This window comes from Dermacentor andersoni, chromosome 6 (assembly GCF_023375885.2).
Source record: "Dermacentor andersoni chromosome 6, qqDerAnde1_hic_scaffold, whole genome shotgun sequence".
In the NCBI taxonomy this organism is placed as follows: domain Eukaryota; kingdom Metazoa; phylum Arthropoda; class Arachnida; order Ixodida; family Ixodidae; genus Dermacentor; species Dermacentor andersoni.
In genome coordinates, this window is record NC_092819.1 from 143,927,868 (window position 1) to 143,949,039 (window position 21,172).

The 21,172-nt window shown below is 48.5% G+C and overlaps 1 protein-coding gene and 1 pseudogene across 1 annotated transcript in view; both read right to left on the bottom strand.

Annotated features, from left to right (window-relative positions):
* The window catches only part of LOC126523383 (membrane metallo-endopeptidase-like 1), a 173,968-nt gene extending 167,471 nt beyond the window's left edge, over positions 1-6,497 (bottom strand). Inside the window, exon 1 of the mRNA XM_055066933.1 lies at positions 6,366-6,497. The gene's annotated coding sequence lies outside the window, so the exon portion shown is untranslated. The remainder of the gene's footprint in view (positions 1-6,365) is intronic.
* The window catches only part of LOC126523385 (uncharacterized), a 122,679-nt pseudogene that overhangs the window by 8,995 nt on the left and 92,512 nt on the right, over positions 1-21,172 (bottom strand).

Sequence of the window (21,172 nt, forward strand, 5' to 3'; positions counted from 1 at the left end):
TTCACGCACTTTTTTCCCACTCAATCCTGCTTAATGGTCCCAATCTACCATAATACACCCTAATCCGTCTCTATCAAGCCTAATCCAGCTCCATGGTCCCTAATCCACATTAATCTACCCTAGTCCATCGAAATCGGTCTTAATCCTCCTTTATCAACCCCAATTCACCTTAATCGACTTTAATCTTCCTTTATCCACCTTAGTCCTCCCTCATCCTTGTTCATGCACCCTAATCCACCCCAATCGGTCTTAATACCCTTTCATCAACACTTCACCTTAATCCACCATTATCCAACTTAATCCTCCTCCACGCACCTTAACCTTTATTCATGCATCTTAATCCTTCGAAATGCACTCTAATCCACCTTAATCTTCTTTAATACACTCTAACCAACCTTAATCCTCCCTAATCCACCTTATGTCAACCACTAATGATTCATTAATTAACTTGGGTAATCATTCTCTTATACAGGGGTGGACATGCTTTGGATCACCTCTGGCCTTCCTTGGGTCACGTGATACTTCCAGTTTACAACGCAACCTTGAAAGATAAAGATCTAAAGGCTTTCGCCTTAAAACTTAAAAAAGCTCCATTTTGACTAGTTAACGCTCATCACCTGCAATACTACGGGCATACTTGTCACTAATTTTTTCAGGGCGCAAATCAGAATCAATAATACTGCACTTCTGACTGAATAACAACAGTTAGCGACGTGCGAAGTGATGGAGCCGCCCCAGAATATTAAGCATACTGAGGACAACCGCAACAAAAACGCTGATGAGCAGGCCGGAAGAGTGAAAAAATAATGCCGCATTACGGGATGCTTTGCTACGAGCTATAAGAAAGACTCATCAGCTCGCAAACAACGCTGTTCTTTGTCGGAACAAAGTTCTTTCGGCCAATGTCATGCAGCCACTGCTTCCTACGCAAGCCGTCACGCTTTCATTGTGGTATCATAAAAACGGCATAACCATCTTCAGGCTTCTTGCTGCAGTTATATGCGCAACAGCCCGGCATAGCGCTAGCACATAGACCAGAAACACAGCGTACAACGTTCGCTACGCCGAGCTAAAGCGCCGAGCCAGCCGTGCTCAGGAGGAAAATGGCGCGAACGAAAAAGAAAAACACAAGCAAAACTCAAGATCCGCGCGTTTCCAAGGGCAACGGCAGGGAGACCAATCGTCGTGCAGAAAAACGGGGGCAAAACTGGTTGCCGCGGGGGAACGCACAAGGGGCGAGGAGGAGGCGAGGAGGTCGCGCGGCGGCGGCAGAGTTCAAAGAGTGTCGCTACTTTAAAATTATCAAGGGACTTTAATTGAATGGCGCGTGGCGCGCCATCTGTCGGGGCAGCGCCGTACATTGAGAGGAGGGGGGGTCTTCTGTATTTGCCGCAAGATGGCTCTGCGTGTGCGGAAAACGCAGAAGAAATGTAGCGGAAAAGCACTTCGCTGCTCGTGTAACTACAACTTCTGTAAGTTACATGTTCATAATTACCGACACACACCGCAGTATAACTTTCTACGGCTCGTTCCTTAGGCAACACCGCATTCACTAGAGGCGCTTTTGTACCGCTTTGAAGCATAATAGAAAACAGCATAATAGAAAATAGCATAATAGAAAACAGCTTAGAATTGACCAATCTTAACTGGAAAAGGGCGGAAGCAAATGTTCCAAAATGCACGTCCGCGGGGATAGACGAAATTCCAATCAAGTTAATTAATGAACTTGGCCCAAGAAGCAAGGAAACGCTGATAAAAGCATTGGAGGCAGTCATAACAAATAAGCAAATTCCGCACAGCTGGAAACAGAGTAAAATGAATTTGATTTATAAAGGAAAAGGTGATAAGAACATAAAATCTTTCCGACCAATTACGATAACATCAGTTATATATAGGCTGGCGATGCAGGCGGTGAAATTAAAAATGCAGTCATGGGTAGAAAGTAATAGAATACTTGGAGAACTTCAGAACGGGTTCAGAAGTGGTAGGCGCTTAGATGATAGCCTGTTCGTGCTTACCCAGTGCATAGAAATAGCTAAGGCGGAAAATAGACCTCTGTATTTAGCCTTCCTGGACATAAGTGGTGCATACGACAATGTGAACAGGGAACTCCTGTGCAACATATTAAAAGCTGAAGGTATCGGTAATGAGGTAATTGATTTTCTACAGGAACTATATCGAGAAAATAATGTTGAAATAACATGGGATGGAATCAAGAGTACGACAACTGTCGAGGTTCACAAAGGATTAAGGCAAGGTTGTCCTCTATCACCGCTGCTGTTCATGCTTTATATGATAAGCATGGAAAGAAGGTTACAACGAAGCAATCTAGGGTATAATCTGTCGTACAGATTAGGCGAAAAGGTTGTTGAGCAACGACTACCGGGTTTAATGTATGCGGACGATATTGTACTGTTCGCAGATAGCCAGGAAGATTTGCAAACTCTGGTTAATTACTGTGGGGACGAAGGAGACAGTTTAGGTTTCAGTTTTAGTGCAGCTAAGTCCGGTGGGATGTTTTTCAACGATACAACTGATCAGGAGCTTACAATACAAGGCCACGAAATACCCCGAGTGGCCGAATACAAGTATCTCGGGGTATGGATAAACAAAGGGCAGATGTACACGGAAAAGCACGAACAGTCTCTAATAGCAAAAGGGCGAAGAGATGCCGGGATAATGACACATAAGGCATTGTGGAGTTACAACAGGTATGAGGTACTGAGAGGCATTTGGAAGGGAGTAATGGTGCCGGGGCTTACTTTCGGGAATGCGGTCCTGTGTTTAAGGGCAGAGGTTCAGTCGAGACTAGAGGTAAATCAGAGAGCTGTGGGAAGGTTAGCACTAGGTGCCCACGGGAAAACCACAAACGAAGCAGTACAGGGAGATATGGGCTGGGCATCATTCGAAGCACGGGAAGCTCAGAGTAAAATCCTATACGAAAAACGTCTGAGGAAATTGGATGATAACAGGTGAGCAGCTAAGGTGTTTAAATACCTATACAGAAAGAGCGTTGACTCACAATGGCGGAAAAGAACTAGGAAGCTAACCAGTAAGTATGCCAGACACGAGGACGAAAAAGGACAGAGCATTAAACGACAGGTTAAAAATGCGGAAGGTAAAAATTGGATAAATTCAATGGAAAAGAAGCATAGTGTAGAACTATATCGGTACTGGAAACAGCAGATCAGGAAGGAAGCGTTTTATGATAACTCAAGAGGCAGTGCCCTACTCTTTGAAGCTAGATCAGGATGTCTTAGAACGCGGAGCTATAAAAAGAAATTTAACGAAGAAGAAGACACATGTACTGTGTGTGGTAAATATGTAGAAACAATGGAACACCTCATACTAAAATGTGATGGTATCAACCCCGATGTCGATGCGGCCACAGTCACCCTTCCTGATGCCCTAGGGTTCAGAGATAATGATAGTCATGTAAATAAAGGTGCGGTGGAAATTAGCAAAAGGCGATTGGAGGATTGGTGGCTCAAAAGCAGAGAGGTGACATAAGGTTAAAAGGGTAGGAAGACGTATTTAAAGAAAATCGAGAAATTCAATAACACACAACACAGATAAAAATAAAAGGCAAAATAAAAATCTGAGCATGGTGGCAACTGCCATTGCCCCGTTTCAAAGGGGACGCTCCTACCTTCCATCCACCCGAAGCATGGCAAGTGGCTGAGTGGTAGCGTCTCCGTCTCACACTCCGTAGACCCTGGTTCGATTCCCACCCAGCCCAGGCCCCGCACACTCTCAAGTTCAAGAATTGGCCACAGAGGACGAAAAAATCGACCGCGCGCCGCTGCTATTAAACAACCATAGTAGAACACCTTAAGGGATTCCCGAGTTAGTTTCAATATCTCCCGCTAGGGGCGCCGTAATAAGGGCAATTTCTTTTTACAAACCTTCTCCTACAGTTAGCGAAGCATGTTTATTACATACGATAAGCCGTAAAATTATCTTTGCTAATTAGCTACTGCACGTTTCATGAGTAAGTTTACTGTTTTTGTCATTATAAACGCAAATAGCGTTCAGCATCATCGATCTTCCACGTGACCCCTCGCCTGGATTCAAAAGTTTTTTCGTGTGCATGGCGGCACGGATTCATCCGTTCGTACACTTAGACTGGTTGCTTCTTAGTTTATTGCAATTAGCAATTACTTTATTGCGATTCGATGCCTCGCGTTACTTAACTTGGGGTGAAGTGACGAGTTTGCAAGCATTCCCCGTCTTTTCTTTGTGTTTGCAAGTGGACATGTAAGCCCGAAAGCTACGTTTCGGTCGTAAGCCATGCGTCTGCATCGAAATGGGAACCGTATTCTGCGACTGAGGACAGCAGTACAGCAGACAGGCAAGCACTATACCTGTATTCTAACGGCGCGAATGCTCGCTGATGCCATGTTGATGTTAACCAATGTATAGAGTATACGTATACAGTGAACCTTATGCGAGGGGTTCGCTGAAGTGATTGATTGCAAAGTTTCGTTGAGATGCTGTCCTTCTCGGTCATGGTTCTCGGATGTGGCGGCCTGGTCAGTTGCATTGGGTAGCAGTCTGTCGAGGTAAGCACCTGCTGCTGCAGTTCGCACAGTGACATGGACTCCCAATTCACATGCACCGTGGGCGAATTGTGCTTGCGGCCTTCCTCGGCGGCCGCGGTCTGGCATGAATGGAGACCAGCATACGTGCTCGCATGGTCTGAAGTGCGTGACGTTGATAGCCACGTGGGTGGAAAGGCCCACAAAAGTGGCTGCCAGAGGTGATGCCCACGAAACGAACGATGAACACATTGAGACAAAGTGGGGCGCGAAGTGCGAGCGACACTTTAGCGGCCCCCGAAAGAACAAAAAGAAACATGCAGGTTGGAAAGGAGTTTGAACTCTAAACTGGCGGGTAGTCCAGGTTACTGTGTTGGCTGCGGCAGCAGATGCTTGCATCACCCGATTGCTTCGCAATGCAAGCTGCTCACTTTCAACGGCAACTGTCGGTTCAAACAGGTGGGACGCTCTGTCCAACCTGTTTGCACTGCTGGTTGTCGCTTGTTACCAGACCGCCAGGTGCGACAACGAAGTAGGAGCTCGCGTTAATTATTCCAGCGTATCTCAACATGCAAATTTTATTTTTGTTGTTGCACGAGAATGTACAGGGACACTGCTTTTCTTCTGCCAATAAAGTCGCACGTTCAGTTCACTCACTTGTCTTGTTTGTATGGGCGTCAGTAGAGGCTCTTTGGTCTCCTGGCAATTAGAGCGCACCAGCTACGCGGCAGCCAAAACAAGGCATGCCGCAGAGCCATAGAATGCATAGCCAGCAGGGCGAGCACAGCGCGTACCAGCGCACGCTACCGGCGACAAGCGGCCATATTGGATATTCTCTAAAAAAAAGAAAAAGAAACTGCGTTTCCGCTTCCGTGTTAAGCATCGCCATCTGGCGTCCCCCCCTCCCCCCGCTAAGTTCCATGCGCTGCCGCTGCTTATTTTCGTACCACTGAGGAAGGTACAGTTTCCCTTCTCTAAAGTTAGTCTTTATTCTATGCCCAGCCCATCTCGCAAGTTGTTTTTTATTCATGAAGTGCCTCCCTGGATTTATCGCTCACGGCCGACACCGACGACACCGGCTTTTCTGCGACACGAGCTCCTTAACGCTGTCGCGTTAAAACAGCGCGAAGAGCCATCAACTAATCCCTTTCAAGATACGGCCAGCGTGCGCCACCGCACTTGTTGGTGACGTCGAAGCCACCGCTCTGCATGCCGCGCTGCCTTCCCGTTTATATATGGGGCGAGAGATTGAGCCGCGATCGTCAGTTGCCCTAGCCCTCTCTACACGGCGCGGACACAGGGCGGGGTGCGCAGACCCAACTAGAACGCCCCCCCCCCCCCCCCCCCCCCCCCCCCCCTTCCTACTCACGGCGGACATTGTACTCGTCGCAGATGGCATCCCGCGCAGGCGCACGAGCCACCCGGAAAAGAGCCCCCCCCCCCCCCCCCCCCCCCCCCCCGCCCCGGAGCCTTGCGCGTTACGGAAGACGGCGCGCTCGTTCTCTTTCGTGCGCGAGACGGCAATTTTATCGCCCTTGGACCTTATGTGGAACCTCACGACAGAAAGGCGCTTTGGAGTGTCCATATAATTGCTATCGCCATTAAACATCTGTTTTGCGAGCTTCCTTGCGTCTCCTTGACTCGTATTTCAAACGCAGAGTATTGTGCCGGGCAGTTCTATATCCACACTATCTGGATCGTAGGCTTTCTATTTCATTGCAGTTGGCCTTTACAGAGATCGCTCTGAAAAGCAGATAATACAACGGAACGATATGCGAGTCATTCCTCAGCGAAGGAAAGAAAAGCACTCTGGACAAAATTACTTACCAGGCTGTAATTTTGTACAAACTTGTCGAAGTTGTCAGTTTACCGTCGTCCTCTCCTGCTACCTGCATGGTTATATCCTTCAACTTCTTGCCGCTCATGCTCAGTATCTCGTAGGGGAACAGGTCTTGAATGGGAGCGCTTAGCTGAAATTGGGGGGGAAAAAGAAAGCCAGACAAAGTTTTGCCAAAGCACATTTGTTTTCATGCGTTTTGAGACACTGAACGACTATTTACGGAACCTGCTCTGTGAGTTTAGTCGCTGCGGCCTTACGCTGCTAAGCACGAAATCGCGATATCAATCCCCGGCCTCAGCGGCTGCATTTCCAGGGGGGGGGGGGGGGGGGGGGGGGGGGGGGCAAAATGCGAAACGCCCGTGTAACGTCCATTTGGGGCACGTTAACGAACCTCCGATGGAAAAATTTGATTGCGCGGTCGAAATGTCAGTTCGGTGCACCACTGAATAATTTTGCTGGTTGTCTATATGCATTTCTTAGGCGGTTATACAGGGTGTCCCAAGTAAATTGAGCCCAACTTTAAACATATGCACATGCCAAGTAGCTGGGCAAAACAAAAGTAATGTTGTTTGCCGTCGCTTGCAGATACTTAAATTATTTTTTATTCCACCTAATTCACCAGTCACCCTATAGAGTCTGTGAAGAATTACATTTACCTAGGCCAATTACTCACAGGGGAGCTCTGATCATGAGAAAGAAATTTACGGAAGAATAAAAATGCGTTGAGGCTCATACGGCGTACATTGTCACATGCTGACTGGAAGTTTACCACTGTCATAGAAATGAAAGGTGTACAATCAATGCATTCTACCGGTGCTAATATATGGGGCATAAATTTAGACTTACAAAGAAGTTCGAAAACAAGTTAAGGACCGCTCAAAAAGCGATGGAACGAGGATTGCAAGGCATAAAGTTAAGAGACAGGAAGAGAGCGGTGCGGATGAGAGAGCAAGCGGGGTTAGCCGACATTCTAATTGATATTGCTACGAAACAGTATTTACGATGACGAAGAGGCGAGCAGTGTTAAGACGACGACGACGATTAGGAGCCAGCGCGGGCTGTTGCCTCCTAGCCAAGTGCGGCGTATTTCTTTGTAAATATACTTGTATATAGCTTTTCGTCTGCGTCTTCCTACGTAACATGTGGTGGAGATGGACGTTCCCTGTACCTCGTCACGGAGTTTCGCAGTGGACGGTACGTCGAGCTTTCCTTCATGGCTCCCGCCGACGACAACTCGAGTCCGCCGGCTCCGACACCTGCTGCCACTTCGACGACCTACATCACTCTGCCCGCTCCCCGTGATCCTGGCGTATTCCCGGGCAAAGATGGGCAAGAGGCCGAGGATTGGATCCGCCTGTACGAACACGTCAGCCGCAATAACCGGTGGGACCCTTCTATCATGCTCGCCAACGTAGTCTTTTACTCGGTGGCACACCTCGAGTTTGGTTTCGGACGCACGAAGATGAGCTCACCAGTTGTGATTCACTTAAGCAAAAGCTCCTAGTCTTGTTCGGCAACCCCTACGGTCACCAACTTGCCGCGCAGAAGGTGCTTTCCGGCCGTGTGCAGACGTCAACAGAGCCCTACGTCACGTACATTCAGGACGTCTTGGCTCTGTGCCGCAAAGTTGACGCACACATGACTGAGTCAGACAAGGTTTCCCACATCCTCAAAGGCATTGCCGATGACGCCTTCAACTTGCTCGTTTTCAACAATGCGGCGATGGTGGATGCAGTTATAAAAGAGTACCGCCGCCTGGAACTCGTTAAAAGCCGACGTACCGGCCAGCAGTTTGCCCGTCTGCCCAACGCCCCAGCGACGTCTTCCTGTGCCGATGCACCTCGTACCAACAACACTGGCGATGTTACCAGGATCGTACGGCGTGAGATCGAGCCCGCCTATCCGGCTGCCTTCGACTCCAGCCCCTCCAACGCACCTTCAGTCACGGTTTCCCTGATCCAGGCAGTTGTCCGCCAGGAGTTTGAAAACTTGGGTCTTCACACCATCTGCTCGGCCCATCGCCCTGATACCCGCCCTGCTTCTTCGATTCCTCCCCGTCCCGCATCTTCTTACCCACAACGTTTCCGCAACCCATCTCAATGGCGCACTGCTGACGACAAGCCTATTTGTTTTCATTGCCATCGAATCGGGCACATTTCTCGGCACTGTCGCAGTCGCTGGAGTTCTCCGACCTCGCCTACTTATACCGCTTACTCTCGCCCCCCAGGAGGCCCTTCTCGTCGCTATGCCGCGCGTTCCGATAATGCCGCCACAGATTCTCCTGCGCCGAACCGCCCCTATTCTCGTTTGCCTTCGCCCCAACGACGACTATCTCGCTCTCCCCAGCCCCGTCGCTCCTATTGGCCGACTTCCTTCGGACGCCGCTCCCTGCCGGAAAACTAGACCAGGGGTAGCACACTCTCAAGTTCAACAAATGGCCACAGAGGGCGAAAAAATCGACCGCGCACCGCTGCTAACAAAGCCGACGTAGTAGCATCACTTTCGGGATTCGTTCGTTAGTTCCAACATTTCCCGGTAGAGGCGTCGTAATAAGCGCAATTTTATCTTACAAACTTTCTCTTACAATTACCGAAGCATTTTCTTTTACATAAAAACAGGGCAAAATTATCATTGCTAATTAGATATTGTGCTCTTTGTTAGTAAGTTTATTGTTTCTTCGCCATTATAAACGCAAATAGCGTTCAGCATCATCGATCTTTCACGTGACCTCTGGCCTGGATTTAAAATTTTTACCGGTATTTCCGAGTGCACGGCGGCATGGATTCATTCGTTCGTACACTCAAGACTGCTTTGTTTCTAAAACTAGTTTCTTGCGCTTCGATGTCTCGCGTTATTTAACTTGGGGTGAAGTTACGTGTTTGCAAGCGGACATGTAAGCCCGGCAGTTGGGTTTCGGTCATGAGCCATTCGGAACAGGTCTGCATCGAAACGGGAGCTGGATTTTGCTGCGGCTGACAACGGCAATAACGGTGAGTCGTTTAACACCGCTGCTTGAATCGTTATATAATATCCGTGTCATTACCTTCCAGGCGGGCACAAGTTAACGAACTAGATCCTGCATTACATATGGGCAGTGAGGATCTCAGCTGCTGTTTCCTAAATAAACCTTCACTTGCGAGGCTGTCGTTTGGTTTACACACACAACCAGGAAAGAAAGAGCGATATCGGAACGCGCGTCTCATTTTTCATGTTATTGTAGCCGTGGTTGTAGGTGACTGAGTAGCCTTATCAATATACATATTAAACATTTTTCTCGAGTCGGCCGGCAACGTCTTTCGTCCACAAAACCGAATAATCCTTTGGTAAAATAAAGTGAAAGTACAGAATTTAATGTATTAAACAGTTGCAAGCATGATAATTCACCCATATTTCGTACTTGTTGGTTCCAAATGTTCTTGCTGTTCAGATTGGTTTACCGTAGGGCATTTATTTTTGCAGTAGTGAAGCGGTGCATCACGTTCGTGCAGAAAAATAATGCATCAGTTCTAATAGCTTCATGACTTTCATGCATTTGCTTGTGGAACTAGCAGTGTGATCACTTCTAGTGTATAAATGAACCCACAAATGTTCTCATTTGTGATCTTAATAGTACTTGCGCTGTTGACATGCATTGTAGTTAGGCAGACATCAATTTTATGGACAATAGCAATATTTATTTAACATGCTGCTTAAGCACCCTAGAACAGACAGTGTACATTTGCATGTGTTCTGTAGTCGCAAATCATTACAACATATATGTCACACCTTTTTGCATTTCATATTGCAAAAATTTGCTTTTTCAATTTCTGATTCAGTCAAAATTTCTGTTCCAGACATGCAGTAATGAAGACGGCACCAGTATAAAGCAACACCTCCACGCACTAAACAGAAGCTGCTGCCTGCTACAACAAGGTCATTGTGTGGACATTGGCTACTACTACAAGGTAAACAACACATGGTTCAGAAATAAATATGTTTGATATATGCTGTATTGGCTTGCTGTTTGCAGCAGATATGAATGTTTGTTCATATTTATGGTTCAGTATAATTGGTTCGAACATATAAAACACACAAATTTGGCTAATCTGTGCTGTATCTCATGTGTCACCGTTTTGCCTCAACAGAGTCTATGCCAAGCACATCTTGGTCATCACAGGAGCTCCTATCTGCGCCAACAGGAAGGGGCTGGAGCCGAATTTGCAAGGCTTTTACACCAAGAACAAAGAAGCACATGCAGAAGAATATGAATGAGATATGAAGTCTGCAGAGGACTGTGTCAAGACTGAAAAGAGCTTCAGCCACCATTCCACCAGCACGGACATTTGGTTGAGTCATCCAGTTAACTCAAAAAGGACTTTCTAGAAATTCTTCGTCTTCAGGTGCACCTGCAACATCTGACCAAGCACGGACGACGCTGGCCAAAAGATTGAGTTCCAGCAGTTTGCCCTTAATCAGCTTCCTAGCCATGTTAATTCCGCTTGTGCCAAGTGTAATTTTTCTTCTATAAATGCAAGCTTTCTCATTGCCCATTTTTGTTAGAGGTCATTCATCCTCATCCAAATATAAAGGTCAACCGATTCTTCGCTGATACTTAATACCAGTCACTGTCTAGCAGCCTAACATATCTGTAGCAGTATCTTCTAGTGTGTGTTGTCATGCGCAATTCCTCTCCTGAAATAGCTGATGCAGCATCGGCATGCGTCTTGCATTAACCTATGCACATGTGCTATGCACCATTTTACTTTTCTTGATGTTTTTAGCCTTCAATGCTTGCAGAGCAGAGTGGCTTCTCTCTTGAATGCAAGCTTTCTCATTTTCCATATTCCTAGTCTCGTTGATGATTGCTCCTCTTCCTTGATAGCCTGGGTCTTTGTGCAAGCTACAGTGAAGTGATTGATTGCAGAATCTGGTTTTGCTGCCACACTTGGCTGTGGTAACTGTGTTACGTTTCTCAGATGTGGGGGCCTGGTCAGTTGCATTGGTAAGCAGTCCCTCGAGGTAAGCATTTGCTCCTGCAGTCCGCAAAGCGACATAGACTCCCAGTATACACACACCGTAACTGATGCGCCCCGTTCGTTCTGGCCTGCTGCAGTAATGGGCAAATTGTGCTTGTGGCTTACCTCGGCCATGATTTGCTCAAAACGGAGACCAGCATATGTGCTCACATGGTTCGAAGTGTATGAAGTTGATAGCCGTATGGGTGGAAAGGCCCGCAAGAATGGCTGCCGAAGGTGATGCCCACAAAATCGACTTGTCCACATTGCGACAAAGTGTGAGCCACACATAGCAGCCCCCGAAAGAAAATAAATGTGCACGTTGGAAAGGAGTTAACGCTAAAATGCCGGGTAGTCCATGTCGCTGTGTTGGTTGCGGCAGCAGATACCTGCGTCACCTGATTGCTTCGCAATGGAAGTTGCTCATCTTCAACGGCAACTGTTGGTTCAAACAGGTGCGAGACTCTGTCCAATCTGTTTGTACCGCAGGTTGTCGCTCGTTACCAGACCACCACATGTGACAAAGGCAAGCATTATGCCGTAAGATGGTTCGTAGCCAATGTATAATGTATTGTCTGAACCTCATGCGGTGACTGATTGCTGTTTAATCTTGCTGTTATGCCACTTGGTTACGGTCGCAGTTTTATGTTTTTCGAATATTGCGGCCTGGTCGGTTGCACTGGGAAGCAGCCTCTCGTAGTAAGCATTTGATCCTGCAGTCTGCACAGCGACATAGACTCCCAATTTACGCACACCGTGATTCGTGCTCCCCGTTCACCCTTTCCTGCTGCAGCCATGGGCAAATTGTGCCTCTGGCCTTTCTCGGCCGCGATTAGGCATGAACGGAGACCAGCATAAGTGCTTACATGGTCGGACGTGTATGAAGTTGGGTGGAAAGGCCCGTAAAAGTGGCTGATGAAGGTGATGCCCACGAAAGCGACTTGTCCATATTGAGACAATGTGGGACACCAAGTGTGAGCCACACATTAGCGACCTCCAAAAGAAAAGGAACATGCAGGCTGGAAAGGAGTCAATGCTAAAATGATGGGTAGTCCATGTCGCTGTGTAGGCTGTGGCAGCAGATGCCTGCGTCACTTGATTGCTTTGCACTGCAAGTTGCTCATCTTTAACAGCGACTGTCGCCGCAAACAGGTGGGACACTCTGTCCAATCTGTTTCTGCTGCTGGTTGTTGCTCGTTAGTAGACCACCACGTGCGACGAAGGCAGGCACTACGCCTGTAGGTAGGCAGCTCAATGTACCCTAAGAGACCCGTGTATGTGAATGCTCACTGTTGCCATATGGTTCGTCGCCAATGTATAATGTATTGTCTGAACCTCATGCGGTGACTGATTGCTGTTTAATTTTGCTGTTATGTCACTTGGTTATGGTCGCAGTGTTATGTTTTTAGAATATTGCGGCCTGGTCGGTTGCACTGGGAAGCAGTCTCTCGAAGTAAGCATTCGCTCCTGCAGCCTGCACAGCGACATAGACTCCCAATTTTCATGCACCGTGATTCGTGCTCCCCGTTCGCGCTTTCCTGCTGCAGCAATGGGCATATTGTGCCTCTGGCCTTTCTCGGCCGCGATTAGGCATGAACGGAGACCAGCATAAGTGCTTACATAGTCCGATGCCTATGAAGTTGATAGCCAGATGGTTGGAAAGGCCCGCAAAAGTAGCTGATGGAGGCGATGCCCACGAAAGCGACTTGTCCATAGTGAGACAATGTGAGACAGCAAGTGTGAGCCACACATTAGCGGCCCCCGAAAAAAAAGAAACGTGCAGGTTGGAAAGGAGTGAATGGCTAAAATCTGGGGTAGCCCATGTCGCTGTGTAGGCTGCGGTAGCAGATGCCTGCGTCTCCCGATTGCTTCGCAATGCAATTTGGGCATTTTTAACGGCGACTGTCGCTGCAAACAAGTGGCACACTCTGTCCAATATGTTTCCGCTGCTGGTTGTTGCTCGTTAACCTGACCACCACGTGCGACGACGACGGTGAGCCGTTTACGAGCTCGCGTCAATGATTCCAGCGTATCTCGACATGCAAACTTTATTTCTGCTATTGCACGAGAATGTACACTGCTTGTCTTCTGCCAATAAAGTCGCGCGTTCTGTTCACTCACTTGTGGCTTGTTTGTATGGGCGTCAGTAGAGGCTCTTGTCAATTAGAACGCACCACCTACGCGGCAGCGAAGGCATTGAGGCATGCCGCATAGCCTGCAGGGCAAGCACGGCGCGTACCAGCGTACGCGACCGGCAAAAAACAACCATATTGAATTTTGCTCTAAAAAAAAAAAAATGTGCACTTCCGCTTCCGGTTTGAGCAACGTCATCTGGCGTCCCCCAAAGTAAGTTCCATGCGCTGCCGCTGCTTATTTTCGAACCACGGCGGAAGGTACAGTTTCCCTTCTCTAAGTTTGTTCTTTATTCTATGACTAGACGATGCCGCGCCTCGAGGTGACGCTGCATTGCTCCCTACGCCGCCAAATCCTCTACTGACGTTGCCCACTCATCTGAACCTTCTTTACGTGCAAGTCGACGCTGTTTCTGTGTCTGCTCTTATAGACACTGGGGCGTATTTGTCGGTAATGAACGCTGGGCTTCGTAACCGGCTCAAGAAAATAATCACGCCCGCCACGACGCCTGTTGTCCGTGTCGCCGATGGCGGAACAGCCACGGTAATTGGTAGGTGTGCCGCCCGCATCTCCTTCGCCGATCGCTCCACTATCGTGCTATTCACAGTCATCGCCCACTGTCCCCACGACATCATCCTCGGCTTAGACTTCCTCTCCGCACATGCTGCTCTCATCGATTGTTCCGCCAGTACTCTCCGCCTTGATCTGCCTGTTCTGGATCACGCTGAACCACACCCCAGTCGCCTCAGTTCTGTCGACTTCGTTCGATTGCCACCTTCGGCACTGACTTACGTTGACTTAGTGTCATCCCCACCAGTCCCCGACGGTCACTACATCGCGGCTCCTATGCAAAACGTCCTCCTTACACACGAGATCACAGTACTTCATACAGTTTTATCTATTACGGCGAATTGCGTCCGCCTGCCAGTGGTCAATTTTGGCTTCACGACACAAGTGCTACCACGCGGGATGTGTCTGGCCCAGCCTTGCTCATTCGAGGATCACTCAGTAGCATCTATTGCAGTAGACGACTATTCAGTCGATCCTCCTCTACCATCGCAGTCGGCAGCTGGTACCATCACCGACTTACAGAAAATGATTGCGTCCGACATGCCGTCCAAGCACGCTCGTGAGCTCTACCGCGTTCTGTTTTCCTACCACGATATTTTTTACCTTAACGATCGTCCTTTGGCCCAAACTACAGCTGTTAAACATCGCATTAATAACGGCGATGCCCCTCCTACTCTTCGCCGCCCGTATCGAGTGTCACCGGCTGAGCGTCAAGTTATTCACGCCGAAGTTCGCAAAATGCGTGCCAAGGACATTATTGAGCCGTCTCTAGGCCATGGGCGTCACCTGTTGTACTGGTAAAAAATAAGCATGGCTCATGGCGCTTTTGCGTGGATTATCGGCACCTTGACAGGGTTACCAAAAAGGACGTGTGTCCCCTACTTCGCATTGATGACGCCCTTGACTGCCTCCACGGTGCTCGCGATTTCTCCTCTATTGACCTTCGCTCCAGCTACTGGCAGATTGCCGTAGACGATCTCGACCGCGAGAAGACTGCTTTTGTAACACCCGACGGTCTTTATCAATTCAAAATGACGCCGTTCGGTCTATGTAACGCTCCTGCCACTTTTGAAGGCATGATGGAGTCCCTTCTTCACGGTTTCAATTGGTCCACGTGCCTGTGCTACTTGGACGACGTTACAATATTCTCCCCAATGCTCGCTACGCAGCTCGAGCGCCTCTCAGCAGTCCTGGACGTTTTTCGCCGAGATGGTCTGCAACTCAACGCATCGAAGTGCCAATTTGGCCGTCGCCAGATTACCGTCCTTAGACATCTCGTTGACGCGAACGGAGTGCAACCGGACCCAGTCAAGATCCATACTGTTACGCACTTCCCTGTTCCGAGGTGGGTCAAAGATGTGCGCAGCTTCATCGGCCTTTGGTCGTACTTCCGCCGTTTCGTGAAGAATTTCGCGGCCACCACTGACCGAGCTTTTGAAAAAAGACGCCCCTTTCCAGTGGGGCGATAACGAGGCCTCTGCATTCTCGCATCTAATCGACCTTCTCACAACGCCTCCCGTTCTGGCCCATTTCGATCCTTCTGCGCCTACCGAAGTCCGTACTGATGCCAGCGATCACGCAATTGGCGCAGTACTGGCACAACGCCAGCGCGGCCACGACCGTGTTATCGCTTACGCCAGCAGGCTACTCTCACCCGCGGAGCGCAACTATTCCATCACTGAGGGTGAGTGACGGGCCCTAGTTTGGGCGGTTGCTATGTTCCGCCCATACTTATATGGCTGACCCTTTTCCGTTGTAACAGACCATCACGCGCTTTGCTGGTTATGCTCACTGAAAGATCCTACGGGAAGACTTGGTCGCTTAGCCTTACCCCTCAAAGAATATTCGTATTCTGTCACCGACAAATCTGGCAGACTCCACAAGGACGCTGACTGCCTGTCCTGCTACCCGGTAGACGAGCCTGACGACACCGACAGTAGTACCGCCAATGGCATTTTCTCTGTGTCTGCCTTCGCTAACATCGCTGATCAGCAGTACCCAGGCCTATCGCTGCGAGCACTCATCGAGCGTCTGCGCTCTACACCTACCGACGCATACGTTCACCGATATGTCCTCCAGGGCGGTATTCTGTCCCGAAGGATCTTCGTCCCTGACGGATCTGATCTTCTTCTTGTGCCAAAACAGCTACAACAGGCTGTGTTTTTTTTAAATGCATGACGCACCCACTGCAGGACATCTTGGGGTAACCCGCACGTACGACCGCGTCCGCCGGCGCTTCTATTGGCCTGGTCTCGCTCGCTCCGTCCGACGCTATGTTGCTGCCTGTGATCCCTGCCCGCGTCGGAAAACACCTCAGGTGCTACCTGTCGGTCCTCTCCAGCCGATCACCGTCCCTGTGGGACCGTTCTTTCGTGTTGTATTAGACCTCCTCGGTCCCATTCCCACGTCATCCTCTGGGAACAAATGGGTAGCCGTCGCAACTGATTACGCCACCCGATACGCTGTCACGCGGGCTCTCCCTACCAGTTACGCCACCGACGTCGCGGACTTTCTCTTGCGTGACATTATCTAACTTCATGGCGCACCGCGACAGCTACTTACTGACCGTGGTCGTAACTTCATCTCGAAAGTTATCGCCGACATTCTGCGTTCCTGCTCCATTCAACACAAGCTGACTACCTCATACCATCCTCAAACCAATGGCCTGACAGAGCGGTTAAACCGTACTCTTACCGATATGTTGTCCAAGTACGTTTCCAAGGACCACCACGACTGGAACATTGCGCTTCCTTACGTCACATTTGCGTGTAATTCTTCCCGGCACGACACCGCCGGATTTTTTCCATTTTATCTAATGTACGGTCGCGGAGAGAGCTTGCCCATAGAAACGGTACTTCCACCTGCTACGATCTCAACAAGCGAGTATGCACGCGACGCCATCGCCCTCGCCAACCATGCACGCCAGCTTGTCCGTACACGACTGACCGCCTCGCAAACCACTCAGCAGCGTCAGTACAACGCCCGCTACCGTGACGTACAGTTTTCGCCTGGTGCGCTTGTGCTCCTGTGGTCGCCCTCTCGCCACGTCGGACTTTCAGAGAAGCTCCTTTCGCGATACACAGGGCCCTACCGTGTGCTGCGCCATATGACGCCTGTGACGTACGAACTTGCTCCTCTGAGTTTAACCTTGTCCTCTACTCTGGCATCTAATGATGTCGTGCACATCAGTAGGCTCAAGGCCTACTAAACTGCTCCTGGGTCCGGCATTTCGTCGCTCCGGGACGGCGCTTTTGCCGCCGGGGGTAGTGCTACGGGATAGTATTTCCAATGACGAAGAGCCGAGCAGTAAGAAGACGACGACGACGATTAGAAGCTAGCGCGGGCTGTTACCTTTTGGCCAAGAGCAGCGTATTTTCTTGTAAATATACTTGTACATAGCTTTTCGTCTGCGTCTTCCTACGTAACAATATTAAGGGCATGAAATGGAGCTGGGCAGACCACGTAATGCGTAAGTTGGGTAACCGGTGGACCATTAGGATTACATGATGGTTTCCAAGATAAGGGAAGCGCAGTCGAGGACGACAGAAGACTAGATGGGGGGATGAAATTAGGGGATTCGCAGGTGCGAGTTGGAATCGGTTGACGCAGGACAGGTAACTGAAGATCGCAGGAAGAGGCCTTCGTCCTGCAGTGGACATAAAATAGGCTGATCACAAGAAGACATGAAACGGCCGATCGCAATAAGGCGGAGTGTTGTGGGCACCGTCCCTCTCAACCATAGCCTTCACAGTGCAAGGCATTGAAGAAAAAGCGGGACCACCACGAAATGAACCAAAGGCGATCGCTATTTACCAATAACTCCGCTTCGGCTGAACGCACTGAGGTACTTTCTGCTCTAAAGTAATTCTGAAATAGCTTTGTTTAACGCTGAATGCATTTCTCGGCGTCGCTAAAACAGGTGCAGGGCACGTTTAACATACAAGGGGCTAAAGTTCTCCAAGTCTGTACATGAAAAAAGACGTAGCTTGCCAAAGAATACATTCTAATGAGATGTCTACACTCTTTGGCGATTACATTGTATCAAAACAATAGTCACCATCTGTCGTACTTGCGTTCCTTTTCTTTGAAACACCATCCTGGCTGCTTTCCAGTCAAGGATGGCATATCACGCTGATAACACGCATACCATTCATTATATGGAAGCACCCGGCGCGCAACGTTAGAGAAAGAAAAGGCACGTCAGCTAAATTGCCTTTGTAGACTAGACAAGCTCAAAAGGGTGCAAACTCTTCTTAGTGTCTACAAGAAACTAACTGATAAGTATAACGCTAACGGCAGTGGACAGCAACACATGAGAGGGTGGTAAACAAAGTGATAGACGCAAAGTCTGGATGGGTACGGTGACGCGCAAGCCCGCTACAAACTTTTATGGACCAAGGAAAAATGAAATCAGATTAGAAACTCTTCGCGATAAATAAAACGCCAGCGCTTTATGTACTGCTCGAAGCTGAAACTAGACGCCACAGGAAAGGTATTTTTAGGAGACATTGCTGTTTATGTATAACGCCTGCAAAGAGCAGAAGTCATTCAACATATGCTTCGTTAACAGGGCGCAGTGTGCGTCCAAAGGCAATGTTGTAGCTCTTCCGGAAACCCTTGATATGTTAAGAATAGTTGAAGAAATGTAAGTGTATCTTGAACGGTGGAAAATAGCAAATTACAGCTGTATTAGTGGCGGCACAAAATCTCCAACGCGGAATTTCAACAATCTATGTACAACCTGAGAGGAAAACTGAATGTGAGTGAATTGATGGACGGCGAATCTCTCGCATCTACCACGATCCTACCCACTTCACCCAATAGCGTTCCATGCGTAACCTTTTAATACTGCCCTAAGGTAGTAATATTCTTTTTATTATGTGTTTCCCACCGTTAATAATAAACCAACCCCCAACCGACTCGCTTGGCCTTTTCACTATTTTTAACGTTCAATACCTCGGAATGCCTAACGACGTCCTCAGTTACGACAGAGCGACACGTTAAGGAAAGCGGTTCCACAGTTTCGCCCCATACTTACATGGAGTAGTCAAGGACATATTTTTTCACCCGTGCGCCTACGTAATCGGCAATGCAAGATTCGGCCATGATTTGTAACTGATAAAAATTGGGTTGATCACCCGCTATCTATCTTGTAGCGTAAAGCTACACTACGCGGGTTGGAGCCGAGCTTTGCGTGCTTCTGCGCCTGCCATACTGCGCATACTCGAGAGGCGCGTGATGCCACGAGAGGCGCAGCTGCGTCGCCCTCACCGCCGCCGACTGCGGCGCAATCCACAGGTGTGACGTCGCAGTCTCCGCAGACGCGCCGGCGCCGTGTGCGCCGGCTGCTGCATTTAAAGCCTAAATATAGTCTGACGCAGCGTGAACGCGCGCACACGTTACGTCACGTTGGCGAGAACAACAGCGCGTATAGTTCGACCCATGGTTCGACGCACTGGCGCCGCCAACGTAACCAGACGCGGCCAACCAGGCCAACGCGCTCCGACGCCCGGCGTCTAAAGCCTGTTTCACATGATGCGATTTTCGTCGCACCGGAAGTGCGATTTCCGTCGTTTGCGATGAAAATCGCAGTCGCAGTGCGGACCCCCCGATTTTCGGCTGCGACCAACCGGTTGGTCGCACAGTCGCACCGTCGCACCGATCGCTGCGATTTTCCGACGGAATTGCGCGGAGAGCTGTCAACGGAGCTATTTCGCCGGTTTGTTTTGGAAAATGGCGTCTGGCACTACAAGTGCAATGCGCGGAGACGTAGATTGTCGAATTCGGTACGTACGCGAAGGGAGAATAAAAAACTTGTACCGCATATTCGATTCTCCCATTTATGTACATTTGTCGACACGGTACGCAGCAAATAAAGTGCATTTTCACGTTTGCTTCGTACGCCTTTGTGAGTTGTCAGTGCTAGGAGGTGTTCGATCCCCAGCAGACGACGAGGTCGTCACAATTTTCTTTTGTTGAGTAGCATGCAAAAATCGCGCTTACGGAGCAGCTTGAATTATTTCAACCTCGGCAAGGGCAAATGACAAGACAGCAAAGTACCCGAAGTTTCAACGTTGCGCTGAACGCGGCACCCTTCAGTTGCATTTTCTTGTCGGTTTTCAAGCATGAATTTCCCGATGCATCTTGAAAGCTTATCTTGCCTCTTATTAAATTTGACAGAGCAAAAGTGTAAGCTGTCGTAATGAATTTGCTACGATAGCATTAAATCCGTGGCTTGAATAAAATATTACATGCGCGTTAAGTTGCACCTCTTCTCTGGAGAATTTTTTTTCCTTGCACAGAAACCAATAAACATTGACTATGTTGCGGACTTTGTATCCTTACTGCATCTGTATGAACACTTGCTCAGCAACGTAATTAACTGTACAGCTAGTAGATTAAGTAAATTGCTTGCTATAGTGGCACAGTGACAACGTACCCTCCTGCACAATCATGTAGAACTCGTGCAACAATGCGAAAACCAGGCAAACAGCCTGTTCTTGTGGGGATAAAACAGTATAAAACGACACGCTGAAGAAAAGTAAATCAAAACTGTGCAGTGAAGTCAGCCAGTAGAAGCAGTTCTTGCACGTTCACAGCTGATCAAGTGTGCAGAAACATTCATGCCTTACATGTTTCTAGTAAGTTTCTAATAAGTTTGTGATCACATATATTAATGTGTAAACCCATGTAACGATATCCGTTGCGATTACTATCTTTATAGGTAATGAAATACCATGCTACTTGCAAGAACATATATCACCCGAGGATTTTAGAAATTTCTGCATTTCAACTATACACAATATGTGGTTTATTCAATAAAAGACCACAAACTGGGCTTGTTTGCAGTGACAAATTTATTCCAAACTTTACTTACATACAGGCAAGAAAAAAAATTATAGACAGACATATCGTTCTTCAATTTGTTCACCTGCCACTGTGGCTATAGCATTCTGCTGCTAGCACAAGGCGAGGGGTTGATTTGCGAGGCATGGAAGTCGCATTTTGATGGGAGTCATAGGTGAAAAAAAAAAAGCTCTTGCACTTAGATTTCGTTCATCACCTTTCACTGAACCCTTACACTTCAAAACACTATT